The sequence below is a fragment of the Palaemon carinicauda genome, chromosome 7, assembly GCF_036898095.1.
Source record: "Palaemon carinicauda isolate YSFRI2023 chromosome 7, ASM3689809v2, whole genome shotgun sequence".
In the NCBI taxonomy this organism is placed as follows: Eukaryota; Metazoa; Arthropoda; class Malacostraca; order Decapoda; family Palaemonidae; genus Palaemon; species Palaemon carinicauda.
Window position 1 is genome coordinate 67,245,511 of NC_090731.1, and position 17,500 is coordinate 67,263,010.

The window sequence follows — 17,500 nt, forward strand, 5'->3', positions numbered from 1 at the left end:
TCAACGACACCAGCTTATTTTCGGATGCACGCTTTGTAATTTTGTAATTTTTCACATATTTCATCACAAATTTGGATAAATTACACTCAGCATAAGTTAAACATGTTATTATAAACTTTCTTTGAATACCAGAATTTACCAAAAACATGGAATTAATAAAATCCGATATTTGTGAAAACTTATGGGAGGTAAAAGAACAGCCTGCAGCGGCCTGGCGGGAAAACAGTCCTTTCTAACTGTCATAGACGTATTTTTTTTTTTCGGCCTATTCCTTTCAGTTTAAATAGTCTTGCATTGTCTCTTTTCGTAATATTTTGCTTAGTATTTCCCACATTCCTGTTCCTCACCTAATATCTATTCATTTTCCCCGATATCACCTCTTTCATATATGGGATCTCCGCACTACGATTCCTTTATGTTTTGTACCCTATGTCAAAATGTAAATAATAATAACAACATAAATAATATGTTGTGTAGCAAGTATAGCCTATTCTGTAAACCTGCTCAGTAGCTCACATTATATCATGGGAAATTAAGCATAGTATTTTTATTTTTATTTTTATTTTTTTTTTTTATTCCTGCCTCTACACTATTTTAATAAGACTAGCACGGGCTTTCCTTCAAGCCAACACTTTCCACAGAGGATAAGAAATAAGGAATCGTAGTGCGGATATCCCATATATGAAAGCAGTGATATTGGGGAAAATGGATGTATATTAGGTTGAGGAACAAGAATGTGGGAAATACTAAGCAAAATATTACGGAGAGAGACAATGCAAGACTATTTAAACTGAAAGGAATAGGCCGAACTATATTACGAAAAAAAGAAAAAACTGCTTCTATGACAGTCAGAAGGGATTGTTTTCCCGCCAGGCCGCTGCAGGCTGTTCTTTTACCTCCCCATAAGTTTTCACAAATATCGGATTTTATCAATTCCATGTTCTTGGTAAATTCTGGTATTCAAAGAAAGTTTATAATAATATGTTTAACTTTTGCTGAGTGTAATTTATCCTAATTTGTGTTAAAATATGTGAACAATTACAAAATTACAAAGCGTGCATCCGAAAATAAGCTGGTGTCGTTGACTTCGTCGGATTGTGTTATTAAATTTAAACTTACCATGACGATACTTGATAATCTATTTAATCTTTCACATTGTTTATTGACAAAACCTATATCTGATGGAAAAACATAAGTTAATAAATAAGTTTTGATTCACATTACTTGGTAATTATTTGAGAACTATGAAGGTGTTCGACAAAAATACTTCTGACCAATCAGGTATCAGGAACCTTTCCGAGCTAAAAGGGCACCCGTATGAGTCAGTGCAAATGTGCACCGCTGAAAAAAAAAATAGACTAAGTAGTTAAGAATATAGACTTCCAACAGTTTAATTAATCAGTATGCCAAAGCCATGTATTCATTGACGTTCGATTTACTAGAGTTCTGCTCTATCAACCGACTGTCTGCTCAATATCAGGGTCAATCGTCATTCCAGATTGTGAGTCTGCAAAATATATATTACACCAGCAGATATTACAACCAGGCTACTTTATTTAAAATGATTCCAATAGCTCACTTATAATCGCAGAGGAGTAACTCGCTGACCAGTGGCCTTATATGTCAAAATGGCCAAGATGATTGCATATGAAGTTGCTGTTGTTGTTGATGTTGGTTTTGTTGTTGTTGTTGCTGCTGCTGCTGCTGCTACTGCTGCTGTTTTTGTGGTAATAATAACAATACTAATGATAATTATGAAACCTGTTTTATTCTAAAAGACTGTTTTTATCGTGCTTACCCGATATAGTTTCCTTCCACCAATCAATATATAATTACATTACTAGATTTCTCATATTCTTAGATTTTGTAAAATGCATAATAGATTGGTAAGGATAGCCATTCTTAAGGATTTTATTGCAAAAACGCTGAAAGTTTCTGGTTTTGGTTAAATGCATATATAGCCATAATTTTGCAGATTGGTAAGGACAGCCCTTCTCAAGGATTTCAATGCCAAAAAAAAAAAAGAGCTAATACTTGTTGTTTTTGTTTTAATATATCTATAGGCATAAATTTACAGATTGGTAAGGACAGCAATTCTCAAGGATTTCATAGCAAAAACCAATACTTGTTGGTTTTGACTAAATGTATCTATAGCCATAACATTGCAGATTGTCAGGACAACCTTTCTCAAGGATTTCAATAAAGATAATAAAAAAAAAACTAATACATGTTGGTTCTGTTTAAATGTATCTATAACCATAAATTTGCAGATTGGCAGGACAGCCATTTTTTAAAGGATTTCAATGCCAAAAAGGAAAAAGAAAATAGATAATACAGTTTCTCTTTCCACTCTCTCAGCTTTCATTCTGTCGAGGCTAATGACGAATGGCGTCAGAAATTCCTTCAAGAGAGTGTAGAAGGTGAGGGGGCGAGGAAATTTCCCCTCCATGTTCCTGCAAGAGGAATTGTAATTTCTCAGCAGGTATTGGAATGGGAATCAAAATGGCTCTTCCACCTGACACACCAGCTAGGAAGATGGAACCAATTTCACACTTTCAAAAGATGAGGAAGATGACAAGGGAATATGGCGGAAGAGGAGGAAAGGAACAGAAAAGAATGAAATTATGTTGGTGTGAATGTGGAGAGGAAACAAAAAAGGAACACTTTCAAATAAGGATTTTAGTGTGGAGTTACGTTTGACTTCTTTTATTATGTCTTATTGCCTACTAAAAAATTATTCTTTTTAGGATACCCTTAAAATTGAGAAGTATTGAATTAAAAGCTCAAGAGAGAGACCACTGGCGAAATCTAACCGAAGCCCTTGTCGTCAATAGGCGTAAGAGGTGATGAGGATGATGATTTAGGGTACCTTCAGAGGGTGTGGCAAATGCTTTTTAACGAATAAAATATCCATTGTGAAAGGATTTTAACCAAAGACCGTTAATTGAGATTATTTGCACAAAGAATATAGAGTACCTCTTTTCTCTATCGCTCTCTCACATATACACACACATACAAACACACACACACACACACACACACACACACTCACAAACATATACATAGTGAATCCAGTTCTATTATTTGGTAAGACCCATCCCAACAAATATTGTCACAATAGTTCATTAGTGGAGATCTAGTTGATCCTATCTTGTGCTCTTCTACTACCAATCAGAAAAATACTGATCTAAGTAGAACAAATACCGTATTCATAACAGGAAGGAGAGTAGAAAAAATAAAGTAAACTTTTGCATCTGCCAAAAGACGCTCATATTCCATAAATCAAAAATATGTGAACTGGACCACTCTGTGTGTAAAACGTTGCAAACATAAAAGAACGAATTTTAGAGCCAAGGAGAATGCAAGTATTATACTAAAATCATATACACTAGAGAAAAGTTACAATGGATAAAATTATTTCATTTGAGAGCGTGCTCTATCAAAGGAACCCAAATTTAAAATAACAAGAGCGAGCCCACGGTACAAATGTGAATATGCAATATCAGAAGGATTAAAACGGGTTATATCATGGTAGCGACCCGGTTTAATGCAACTATTTCTGATACAAGAGAACACATATTCGCTACTTATTGAGGCCCAATTACGTAATGAGATACATAATAATTTATAGAGATAACATTGAGAAATGGTAACAACACTTACTATAACTAAAAGTCTTTGTAAATTCTTCTTCGAGAAACATATCTCGTCTACCTTTCCTTCAATTTCAGAAACCTGTATAAAAAGAACTTTCGATCATATTTTTGTAATATTCTTTGTTCTTGGGATGTTTATCTTCCCTTATTCTGCTATGGTTAATACTATTCTCCCCGCAGCAATATTCATATTTCTGGGTTATTTGTGATATATTGTCTCAAAATAATATGATTGTTTTACCTATACAGGTTTCATGGAACAGGAAAAGTATGGGTAAACTAGAGGGGAACTCAGTAGAGCGCAGACCTCCACCGAGGTCGTTTATTTATGGAACTTTCGCTCTATCTTTACCTTGATCCTTGATCCTAACATGAATTAATTGGCGGGAAGTTTCAAGTCTATGTGACAACGATGTCCAGATCTAAGGCTCATTATGTGAATTGGATATTTTGCTTGATCGTAACATTGACCTTTGTCCTTCACCTTCCAAAATTTGATTATTTCGATCTTTTTACATAGCAGTTAATCCATGCAAGTTTCAATACTCTACGATTAAAAGTATGGCTAGGAAGATTTTCACAGACAAACATGAGTCATTGTCATATAGCCTACAGGTACTGTAAAAGCCCCAAAGAAGACTGTTAATTAGCAATATAAATTCCTAATACGCTTTCTTCTTAAGTAAACGCGTAGAAACTAAAGCAGATTCGAGGATGTTTGTGAGGAAGGACGCTGGTGACTGGTAAAAACACACGACCATAGGCTACCAGGGTCTAAGTGATGTCCAGATCAGCCGCCCTGGCTGATCTGGACTACGGTCTACTCTAAAATCCAAAGCAAAGTCCTTCAAAAACAAGGCAACCGTGCTTACCCCCATATAAATGAAAAAAAAAAAAAAAACACGTTAATAGAAGAAGACTCCAAGACACTTTTTCCCGAGAAATGACCAATTCATTCATAGATAAATTCCTTCCTGATTGCGTTCTTATGTTATGATGGTTGGCGGAAAAATCCTTTGAGTGGACACTTATATATATTAGAGATAAAGAACTCGGGGCATATATGGAGCATGGGTCTTTGTCTAAATAATTGGAACTTACATTTACTCTCTTGCACTGTTTCATAAATATAGTAAGGATTGAGGGCTTATATTTTCACTGTAGTGTCTCTCCTTTTCCTGTATTTGTGTCGTTAGGTAAAACATTTATGTATGTATATATGTGTATATATATATATATATATATATATATATATATATATAATATATATATATGTATATATATATATATATATATATATATATATATATATATATATATATATATATATATATATATATATATATATATATATATATATATATATATATATGTGTATGTATATTTACACACACACACACACACACATATATATATACATATATACATAAATATATAAATATATATATATATATATATATACATAAATATATATATATATATATATATATATATATATATATATATATATATATATATATATATATATATATATATATATACATATATATATATATATATATATATATATATATATATATATATATGTATATAGATATACATACATATACATATATATATATATATATATATATATATATATATATATATATATATATATATATATATATATATATATATATATTCATTTATTTATTTGTATGTGTGTACTTGTGAGTGTGCGTGTGTGTGACCAGATAAAAGTTCCTTTTCTCAAAAAAATGTATTAAAGGTTAACAGGTTCATAACGTCTGCTAATTCTAACAATCTTTCACCTTCCTGATTTATTCTCCATAAATCTCTTCCTTCATGTATTACTTCTAAGCCATCAAAAGTCTGACCAGCATAGATATTCATGTTTCCAGATAACACTAATAACTCCTTCTTTTAAGTCATTTTATATATTCTTCAGGTTTCTCTCTGAATTCCTCATTTTCCTCTTCACCACACCCTGTTTGAGATGACGAGATGGCGACTAAAGTTTTTCTGTAAATTTAAAAACTAACTGGAGTGCAGTTTTTCTGTAAATTTAAAAACTAACTAGAGTGCAGTTTTTCCAAAGAGATACTGACTTCGATCTGTGGACGCCACTAAGATTTAGTACATATATATATATATATATATATATATATATATATATATATATATATATATATATATATATATATATATATATATATATATATATATATATATATATATATATATATATATATATATATATATATATAGATATATATATATATATATAAATATATATATATATATATATATATATATATATATATATATATATATATATATATATATATATATATATATATATATATATATATATATCCATATATATATATATATATATATATATATATATATCCATATATATATATATATATATATATATATATATATATATATATATATATATATATATATATATATATATATATATATATATATATATCCATATAATCAACCAACTAATGGAAAAAGAAATAGAGTATGACAGACCACTACAGTATGTATGGCATTTATAGACTACGAGAAAGCATTTTATTCTGTCAAAATATCAGCAGTAATGAAAACCCTTCAAAAACCAAGAATAGAAGAATCTTATGTTAGAACACATGAAGATATCTATACAGGAAGTACAGTAATCCTATAACTACATAATGATAATGAGGAAATTCCGATGGATCAAAGAGTTGAACAAGGAGAGCCGATCTTTATCCCCCGACCTGAAAAAAACGATCCTATACCCATGGTAGCCTACATATAACATGGCACACTTTACAGAGGGTTATCTTTAATTAAGCATATGTTTAGCAAACACCATATATGCAGCGGATATGAATATATTTTTTTTTTTAATTTTAGATATTCAATTCTATGGCCAATTTCCAATTCTTTGCTTTTAGAGTGTTGGTATCTACTCTCTCTATTTTTGTAATACATAAATCATTATCTATTGTATATCTTATATGCAATTACCCATTCTTAGAGCCTCAAATCAGAAGAAAGATTGTTTTATTAGAATTATGAATTTTTTATGCATTGATTTAAATAAAAACTACCATGAAAGTATGTACTTAGAAATCACACACTTCCCCAAATTTCAATAGGGTCAGAGTGTTTGTACTCCTTGTCAAAAGATGGCAGCACACGTCCCGTGTTCAATTCATGTGAATGATTCTATCCAACTGAAAAAGGATGATAGACTGATGCTTATGTAGAAATATGTGTGACAGGTATAAATTATATTAAGCTCCAGTTGATTAGGTTACTTTAGGGTATTTTTAAATCACAATGACGTCGTGGAAGGTTCTAGAATGCAAGGATTAAAGAGCTCTACACATTCTTTATTTTCCTGGTCAATAGATGGCCCTAGCATTGGATTACCAAATTGCTAATTATCCCCAGGACTAACTCATTATAATTTTTATTACTTCACTTCTGTTGCTATTTGGGTACAAAATTACAATATAGCAGACGCCCGTAAACTTGGTGTTCCTTGTTGTCTGGCTACAGCTTAATTCTTGGGAAATTACAAATTTCACAGTGAATGTCACAGAAATATTTCCTCAGCAAACAATCGTTAGTTCAGTTACATTTGGTGGTGTTATGGGGGGTCGCCAAATAGTGCCACATGTACTAAATCCAATTTTCAATTAATTTTTTGTTAAACCAAAAGGTAATTAATATGTTTCATGATATGACATGTATTACTAGTGAAAACTACGTAAAATAACATTATTTATACAATCTAAAAGGCATAATTAAGCACACTCCTCCTAGCCCCCACCCATATATGGTACCAAGTTTTACTTTATCGCCAACAGATGGCAGCAGAAGCACCTTGTCCCAACTAATACAGTAAATTATTTGAAGGCCACGTGTGTCAAAAAAGTGCGGTAGGAAGGTAGAGGCGAAGGATCGGTAGTTGATAGATTATCCAACGATCGTTTCCTTATTAGGAATGAATATATTTATCAAAAAAATTGTGTGAATTTTTCATATGCTATTGCAAGCAAGTTGATATTACTTAAAAGATTGTATACCATTCTTTTATTCATCAGAACACATGGATGAAAGGTCATGTTCCTGTATAAGTAACCAAGGTAACAATCATCAGCATAGTTAAGGTTAGTGGGACGAGGTTGGAACAGTGCACTCAGAGAAATTTCCTTAAAGAGAGAATATCATTATTCATTACGGATTCAAATGATTTAATGAGTAATAGTTATATACAAGAAGTTGTATGACCACGGTGTAATTTGATGTTCCTATAATCAGCGTAATTAACAGAGACAAATCGAATAAAGATAAAGAAAATGGTCCCATTTCTGTGCCTTCGCCAACACCTGACTGTGTTGCGTTAGTCACCTGCAAATTTGTGTTTGTTAATAAGGGTGTTCCATAGTGTAAATCAGTTATAGAATACACATTATCATCACTTCCGTAGTAAAGGTTTACATGTTAGTAAAGCTGTTTCTTGTTCAATATAGGTTATAAAAATCCATGACGAAGAAGACAATGATGCCTGATAAATTTTTCGCCAAATTTAATTATTAAAGGAAAAACAAAAATATTTGTGTTATATACTCCTAGTTTCTCATTGTTTCTTTGTTTCATCTTCTAGGAGTCTCCTTATTTTTCCATATTTGTAAAGGTCTCGTCACGCTAAGGATGAACCTTCTTTGTATGTTTATGATATGGCCAGTGTTGATGATATTATGCAACGCACTGGCTCATTCAAAAACTCGTAATTGATAGGTAGATGTAGCAATGGGTCTTATGCTGCTGTTTATCTCATAGAACCATCTCCTGATACAATGAAAAATCCGCAATTTTAATCAGAAATTCTCCGTAAAAAAATGCTGTTCTCAGCTGCATTTCAGCAAAATACAGGCAACCGTTATTCTTTACCATAATCTGTTGTTATCTTTCACGGGTTGACGACCGTAATATCAATCCTTACCGACCTTATATCCGTTTTCAAAACAGTAAGTGCCTGGCAACTTCTATTCAAGAATTTTTACCGTTTTTACGGCAACATTTTAACGGTTTAGGGTAAATAGCTGGATGTTGATACATTAAATGAGGCATAGATTATGTACCCGATAAAAACAGATCATCTTATCATATATTTGATTGTATGGACGTGCGTGCATACAAATGAGTTTTATGGACTTGTGAGGCAAGGAGGTGGGTCGGTTGAATTTGCAGTAACCATTCGATATCATAGAAGAAGCTGGTAACTCATCGATTTAGCGGGTCCTAATTATTTATGGTATTACAAATAAGGTTTAATGAACAATCTAAGAATTCTCCCAAGAGGCAGAAAATCCTGGAAGTTAATCTTCCTCATACCTCACTCTGAATCAACCTTGATATTTTCTAGTGCACAAAATCCTTTTTTTTTCTAAAAATCTTAGTACAATCAAACTAGCTTCCTCAACATGTACAGCTTAAAACGATCAATGGAATATATTCAACTAGGGTTCAAAATCCTAAAACAGATGTTAAGGTGTTATAGTTAATATCAATGACTTATGTTCACCGATGTGATGTAACTCTTCCATAGAATTGACGAAATAAGGCTGCATCCGAGCAGGCAGCAGCTATTTAGTAGGCACAGTTAGTAGCAGTTGAAGCTTAAATTTCAAATTCAATCATTAAAATGAGACCGTTTACACATATACATTTAGAAAGATGGTGAATTACTACAATATTTACGTGTGTTATACTATAAGGGTTTTTTGATTAACGATTTCGATAAACAATGAGATTTTAATCATATTTCGTGTCCGATGATGATAAGTTTAAAGATATTCCTTTATAATTAACTCGTTGGGTCAATGGATTCATTGAAATATTCTCTTCACAAAATAGCTTTAAACCTTACTTGTCTAAGCAGCTCACTAGCTAGTAAATAGTAAAGTGTTCACCTAGCATTCGCATGGTAGCATATTGACCCCAGTGTAACGAGCCGAGAGAGGCTGTGACTAAGAAGGCAGGATGAAAGCAACTGAGTAACTCTTTTACAGAACACCAGATAATATATACATCAAGTCCAGGCAAGAAGGACATAAAAACATAACAGGCAATTTCATGTTCAACCGACAACCGTTTCTGTTAACAGTTACTGGTAAGAAAAACAGACATGTTTATTCAGGTCCCTGTCAATGCGAGGGGAGAGCGAAGATACAAAGCATAATATATACAAAAAAAAAGAAATGTCATAACTATGTACAATCGTGTGACACACGGTTGGTACATGACTCCACCCCTAAAAATTACATACTGTACATGTTAAATAGGGTGCCCTGATCTAGAGAGGCGAACTGTAAGCCGGTCATATGGCAGGAGATAAGCAGGTTTTAGACGATCAATGGAGACCTAGTCTTCTTTGTCACGAATATTCAGTAAGAATGCTTTCGGACTGCATCGGATCACAAGGAAAGGGCCCGTGTAAGGGGGCGTTAGCGGTGGCTTGCTAGTGTCGTTGCGTAGGAAGACTTGCATTGTAGAGTGCAAGTCTGTCGGTGTGTGATGCTTCACTGGGGGCTTGTAAGTCTGGTGACACGGAGTAAATTTTCCCATGACGTGACGTATGCGCTGGAGATCGTCGGAGGAGGTTGCAGAAGGAAAAAATTCGGCAGGGACACCCAACGGGTCGCCATACACCATTTCAGCTGCTGAGACGTCCAGGGTGCCTTTAGGAGTGGTCCTTACTCCCAGGAGGACCCAGGGAAGCAGAGTAAGCCAGTTGGAATCCTTGCAGCAGAACATCAAAGCTGCTTTGGGGGTGCGATGAAAACGTTCAACCATTCCATTGGCATCGGGGTTGTAGGCAGTTGTCTGATGTTGGGGTGATGCCAAGGAGATTTGCTAATGGCGTCCACAATTGAGAGGTGAAAGGTGTACTCCTGTCAGAAGTATTATGCTCAGGGATACCAAATCTTGCAATCCATCCTGAGAGTAAGGCAGATGTACATGAGGCAGATGTTGCAGTTTCCATGGGAATGGATTCAGGCCAACGAGTGGAGCGGTCGATGATGGTAAACAGGTAACGATGTCCTTGTGATGTGGGTAGGTGGCCTACAACATGGACGTGAATGTGGGCAAAATGACTCTGAGGTTGAGGAACGGTGCCCACACCTGAATCCGTGTGTCGATGTACTTTGGAAGTTTGGCAAGAAGTACAGGCGCGGACCCAATCCTTAGCATCCTTAGAACTACAGTGCCAAATAAATTTCGTCTTCAGCAGCTGTGCAGTAGAATGGCACGAGAGAAGTGAAAGGCTGTGAATGAACTCAAACACCTGTCGGTGCATGGGAGCAGGAATCCAAGGTTGCGGTCTACCAGTTCTGACGTCACAGAGGAGGGTGGTGTTGGAGTCGTCGAGGGGGATGTCTTCCCAACGGAGGGATGTGCAGGATGTCCTACATGCTTGATACTCTGGATCCTGTCGTTGGGCTTCAGCCAGGGCGTTTTCATCCAATCCCAGTTGAACGGCAGCCGTGTTTCTTGACAGGGCATCGGCAACGGGATTCCTTTTCCCAGGGATGTGTTGAAGGGTGCAATTGTATTCAGCCATGGAGGAGAGATGTCGGCGTTGACTGGCAGAACAGGCGTCAGACTGTCGAGTGAAGGCATGCACCAGAGGCATGTGGTCTGTGCGAATGACAAAAGGCGTGCCTTGTAAGAAATGGCGAAAGTGACGGACAGCCAAGTGCACCGCCAGCAATTCGCGATCGAAGATAGAATAACCCGATTCTGCTTTGGACAGTTTTCTGCTGAAGAAGGCCAATGGGCGGGGCGAGCTGTTGACCAACTGTTCGAGTACTGCACCAGTGGCATCGGTGGAGAGAAGGAGAGGGGCATGTGGGATGGGAAAAGTGAGAGCAGCAGCGTTTGATAGAGCATTCTTTGCATTGCAGAAGGCCGCTTCTTGAAGGGGACCCAACTTCAGGTCTTTTGGACTGCTCTTGAGGAAGGAGTAGGGGGAAGCAAGAGTGGGTGCAATTGCTGGCAAAAAACGGTGATAATAGTTGATCACACCCAAGAATTCCTGCAAAGCTTTGGCGGTAGAGGGCATGGGGAAGTTCTGAACGGCTGCTACCTTCTCAGGGAGGGGATGGACTCCTTCAGAAGTGATGCCGTGCCCTAAGAACGACACTTCGTTGGCGCCAAAAGTACACTTATCGTACCGGACTACAAGGCCGTTTTGTTGCAGGCGGTCGAGCACGATGCGCAGGTGACGGAGGTGTTCCTTTGAGGAAGAGAACACAAGCATGCCGTCCACATAACATACACAGAAGGGGAGGCCCCTAAGATGCCATCCGTGAGACGTTAAAAAGTGCCCCCAGCATTACAAAGGCCAAAACAGGAGTAATTGAAGGGGTATGTACCCAACGGAGTGGTGATGGCGGTCTTGGGGATGTCTTCTGGGTTCATAGGCACTTGATATTACCCTTTCAGGAGGTCAAGCATAGAGAAAACCTTCGCTTTGTGCAGGCAGGATGTCATGTCGGCGATGTTTGGGATGGGGTAATGATCCGGTTCTGTTTGTATGTTCAGGCGCCTGTAATCCCCGCACGAACGGAGGGAGCCGTCTTTCTTCAGAACGATGTTTAAGGGGGACGACCATGGGCTGGAGGCCTTTTGGCAGAGGCCCATTTCCTCCATTTCGGTGAATGTCTGTTTGGCGGCTGCCAGTCTATCTGGTGCCGAACGTCTGAATTTTGCAAAGACTGTGGGTCCCGTCGTCTTGATATGGTGATAAATACCGTACTTGGCAGGAGCCTTGGGCGTTTGGCGAGGTTCTGGATGGAAAGCTTCTGGGTAGGACGTGAGGAGGTGGGCGTAGGGACCCGTGGGTGCACTGATGTGGAGAGCGAGGTTGGAGGGGCGGGTTGAAGAGGTGTTGACAAGTACGAGTCGGCGTTTACCTATCGTCGGTGGCGACATCATCCAGAAGGTGGAAATGGGAGAGGATATTCGCACCGAGAATTTATCATTTCCAAACGATAATGTGAGGTTCTCGTAACCGTAGGTGGGTATTGCAAATCCGTTGTCAGCTACCAGGCGGACGTCGGCAGACGTAGACAGACTACGTCGTGTCCTGAAGAGTTCCCTTGGCAAAGGAGAATGACAAGCACCCGTGTCTACCAAAAATCGCACGCCCGTTCTTTCATCATATAAAAAGAAAAGATAAGAAACACGGGAGGCCACCGCCACGAGCGATGGCCTACTAACATATTTTTTGGCCACTGACAATCCTTGGCGCATTTCTTCGCAGCATCCCCGAATCCGGAGTGGTAGTACCAAAACTGCAGCCGATGGGCGGCAGTAAGTGGCTCTAAAAGGCGTTGGTTGTGGCTCGAGCGAGTGGTGGGTGATGGGTGGCTTTGTCGCCGCTCTGGCTAGTCACGGGGTAGGCGGGTATGTCTTACGGCATTAACGTCAGGAGTGGAAGCGTTTATGGAGGTCTTGAAGCCCGTGAAGTGACTGCCCGTAAGGGCGTCGGCTTTGGTCAAGTTCTTTATGGGTAAAATATGGACATCGCGTATGGCAGCGTGTACAGGTTTGGGTAAACGGCGTACCCAAAGGGCACGAGGTAGGTTCACCTCATGAGGATAGCTGTCTGCAGCAGGTTGCTGGCGAGTGATACTGGTAATTTCCCTGAGGACGAGCGAAGCCCTTTGGTCCCCCATCGGTTGTTGAGAGAGCTGAAAAAGCTTTGCTATACGGGCAGCTGGCGACGGTGAATACTGCTGCAGAAGGTATGTTTTGAGGGCAGCATACGCTATTGGGGAATCTCCTTGTTCACAAATCCAGTCGGATATTTCCGGGATCTTGTCCTTGGGTATCGCCGCGAGAACATAATCTGCTTTGGTGGTTCAACGAGTCAGGCCCTTGATGCGGAACAGGAATTCTGCGCGCTGAAACCAAGCAAACGCCTCTCCGCTGGGGAACGACGAAAGTTTCATTGGGGCGGCGCCAACTTTCGTGGAGTCCGCCATAGTACCATTTACAAGGGGAGGATTGGAAGGTGGGAGGAGTGAGTCGACCTCCGGGGTCACCAATGTGACGGGTCGACAGAGGCTGGGACTAGGAAGGCAAGATGAAAGCAACTGAGTAACTTTATTACAGAACACCAGCTTATATTTACAAGATGAAAGCAACTGAGTAACTTTATTACAGAACACCAGCTTATATTTACAAGTCCAGGCAAGAAGGACATAAAACCATAACAGGCAATTTCATGTTCAACCGACATCCGTTTCTGTTATCAATTACCTGTAAGAAAAACAGACATGTTTATTCAGGTCCCTGTCAGTGCGAGGGGAGAGCGAAGATACAAAGCATAATATATACAAAAAAAAAAATGTCGTTACCATGTACGATTGTGTGACACACGGTTGGTACACCAGCCTGAGCTGTGAGTTTAACTTGTTTACTGAGAAGACCACTGCTGTGCTTGGGCACCACAGTGGGGTTTGGGCTTGGTCAGCTGACGTTCTGGTAATCATCTATTCTGATGACACTGGAATTGAAACCAGACACCTTTACCTTTGAGAGGTTGCATTTTTATTGCTAATGTAACAAATATATGTCTAGTTTGATTGATGGTAGGTAAAACAAAATCTTTTTTTTTTTCACTTTTTTTGTAACGATTCCTTTAAAAAGAAAAAAAATATCGGCCCTATTCCTGTTCATGCCATTCTATATCTGTATAAATATTTTTAGACCATCGAATTTAACCCCTTACTCATCGACTATTTTAGCTAAATTAATACCTTTATTTTACAATATTTTTCATTCTACATCAATGAGTAACCTACTTATAGTTTCGAGATAAGGGAAAATACACGGGTCGATTTTATTATCTAAACATAATAGTTTAAATTTATTACTAGAATCTAATTATTTATTTAAGTGACGTCTTTTCTTTATTTTGTTTGTTACGATTATAAGTTTGCCGTGGATGTAAAATGTAAATGGTGAAAGAGTTAAATGAAGACGTATTCTCAACAATTCTTTTTTCCAAAATTTAAGATTCTAAAAGCAAGGAATAAAAAAAAAGTTGTAGCCATTTGTAGCATTTACGTAGACATCTTGATATCTTAAAAATCGATTGTATGAAACTGAGAAAGTTAGCTTCCGTTAGAAGGTAAAACAAATTCTGTTTTTTTTTTTTCACTTATGATCAAAATGTTTACGGATGGTAATTTTCCGCTTTCCCAATTCTGTTTTGAAATAATGTTTAGATTCTCTGGAAAAAGCATAGGTAAGAAAACACTGAAATTTTCGTTCCGAAACATACAAACATCATCCGCATATCTTAGCTATGCTATGTTTGGATGTTTAATAGATGAAATCATAGCTTTTTCGATTTTTTTTTTTAGGTGAAAGTTGGTGAGGGGTAGATGGAGATGGTTTGGGTATGCTCTTCGCACTCCCCAAGAGAGATTAGTTCACCTAGCTTTTAGCTGGGCTCGACAATGCACTAGCAGAGTTGGAATACCAAGGCGTACATGGCTGAGGACTGCGAAGCGTGAAGTGAAGATGATGAATGGAGAAGTATCGTGTGAAGTCTAACCGAGGCCCTTTGCGTCAATAGACGTAGGAAGACATGATGATGATGATGATGAACATTGGTTCACAAATGACTGAGGATACTACCGCAAAACCAACCATTTAATCAAGAAAGTTATCATATAAAGAAAAATGCTGTTAGTTGATGATCTTCATATGGTTTTAATGTTTTAATTTGATAAGAAAACACATTATCAATCTGGGTGTTGGTAGACAATTATTCCATCTCTAGGGTGAACATTTTGAGATTGTTTAATGGGCTACTCAAGATACTGTGTTTTTTTTTTTATATAGAATCATCAAAATATTTTGTTAGTGTTTAAAAAATCAATTTCAATTACTTAATATGAAAAGATATTAATATCATTCTTTAATTATTTCTTCTTTATAGCTGAAAGAATGATTAAATCTCTGTAAAACGTCGAGTTTACTTGATATTTAACAAAAAGAGCTTCCGAGTATTATTACACTAGATTATGAGGAAAACAGATATTATATCATAAGTACGTTATCACTTAAAAGTAAAATTAACATATGGATCAGGAATCAACTGGGTATCTGGTCAGTAAATAACTGAAGTTATCACGCGAGTATTGACAGCTAATTAATAACCCTTTATCTGACAGCGTTAATGGATTTTCAATTATTTTTATCTTTATCGATAACTATGCACCTTTAAGTGCTTACAGTAAATTGTAGTAAAAAATTCCAATAAAATAGTGGAAAAGCCACTTCGAATCTCGTTTTCGAGGCAGGAAAAAATATATAAAACATTTAAAAGGATCTACAATAATTTTGTCTTTTATTTTTCATTAACGACTAATGGTAAAAAGATTTTTATCTTCATGAAATGTTAGTATTGGGCTTCAAATTGTGATACTTGAATAGATTCGTTTAATCTATTAAGTCAGATATTCATAGTATATATGTTCAAGCCAATATTCCTGAAGAGATGGATATAATGGAATTTCCTACTTTAGGTCAAGGACTTCGAGTTAATTTTTCAAAACATGGAGACAATGAGTTAAGATAATGTCCTTCTGTATAGCGCTGAGAGTATAAAAGATGCGAAAATTTGGCACTGTTGTGGTTAGAAATTTGGTAATATTGAACAAATGTTTTAGCCCTTTGGCTGGTTGTCTGAATACGAGTGGATTACATTACACTGAAATAGCAATATATCTGTTATGTCACCACCAATATGTCTCCCTGTCTTTTTTTTTTCCTTACCACTCACTCAATTCCATCCGGGAGTCCTTTGAAGTCATTAAAATCCTCAGACCAAACACTTTCATGGAGACATTGTCGGTCTTCGGCTGCATCAAGTCCAAGTCTCCTTTATAGAAGAAATGGGTATCAGCATAGCCAATGACTTTAAGCAACTCATTACACTAAAATTGGGTTCTACATCTAAAACCATCCTCATCTTCTCAATTATCTCCTACGAGCGCAATGAATCATATCCATTAGTATAAAGGTTTAAAATCAGCGACAAAGCCCCCTCTCCACCCAAGCTAGGACCAGAAAGGGCAAGGTAATGGCTGCAGATGACTCAGCAGGTAGACCTGGAGGTTCAACCAAACCCCCTATCCTTAGCTCACAAGGATGGTAAGGTTGTAGATACTAAGGGGACTAACGAGTTTGAGCGGGACTCGAACCCCCGTCTGGCGATCACCAAGTAGAAACGTTACCAGTAAGGCCGCAACAACCCTAGTTAATTTCTATATGTAAACGTTTTTCGGAATATAATCGTATATTGTATATATATATATATATATATATATATATATATATATATATATATATATATATATATATATATGCATTTCTATTTATATAGAAGTAATAAAGATTAAGAGCATTACGAGATTGCAGCCTTTAATATACTGGTGAAATGAATGGGATTGGGAATACCGACAAGAAATTATGGTACCCTAAAATTTTCTTAGATACAATAATAACATAAAAAGACATTCTTCTATAATAACAAAAGAGAAATCTATAATACAGAAAAAAAAATAATAATCTACTACACGCTATTAATACTTATAAAGATATTCCATAATTCTTTAAAACAAATAATGTTAATGTGAAATTAAAGAACAATAACGCAATGAAAATGACTCTCATAAATAATTTTCCCGACATTACCAAAGGATGTGTATATCATATTCCATGTAAATCATGGGAAATATTCTATG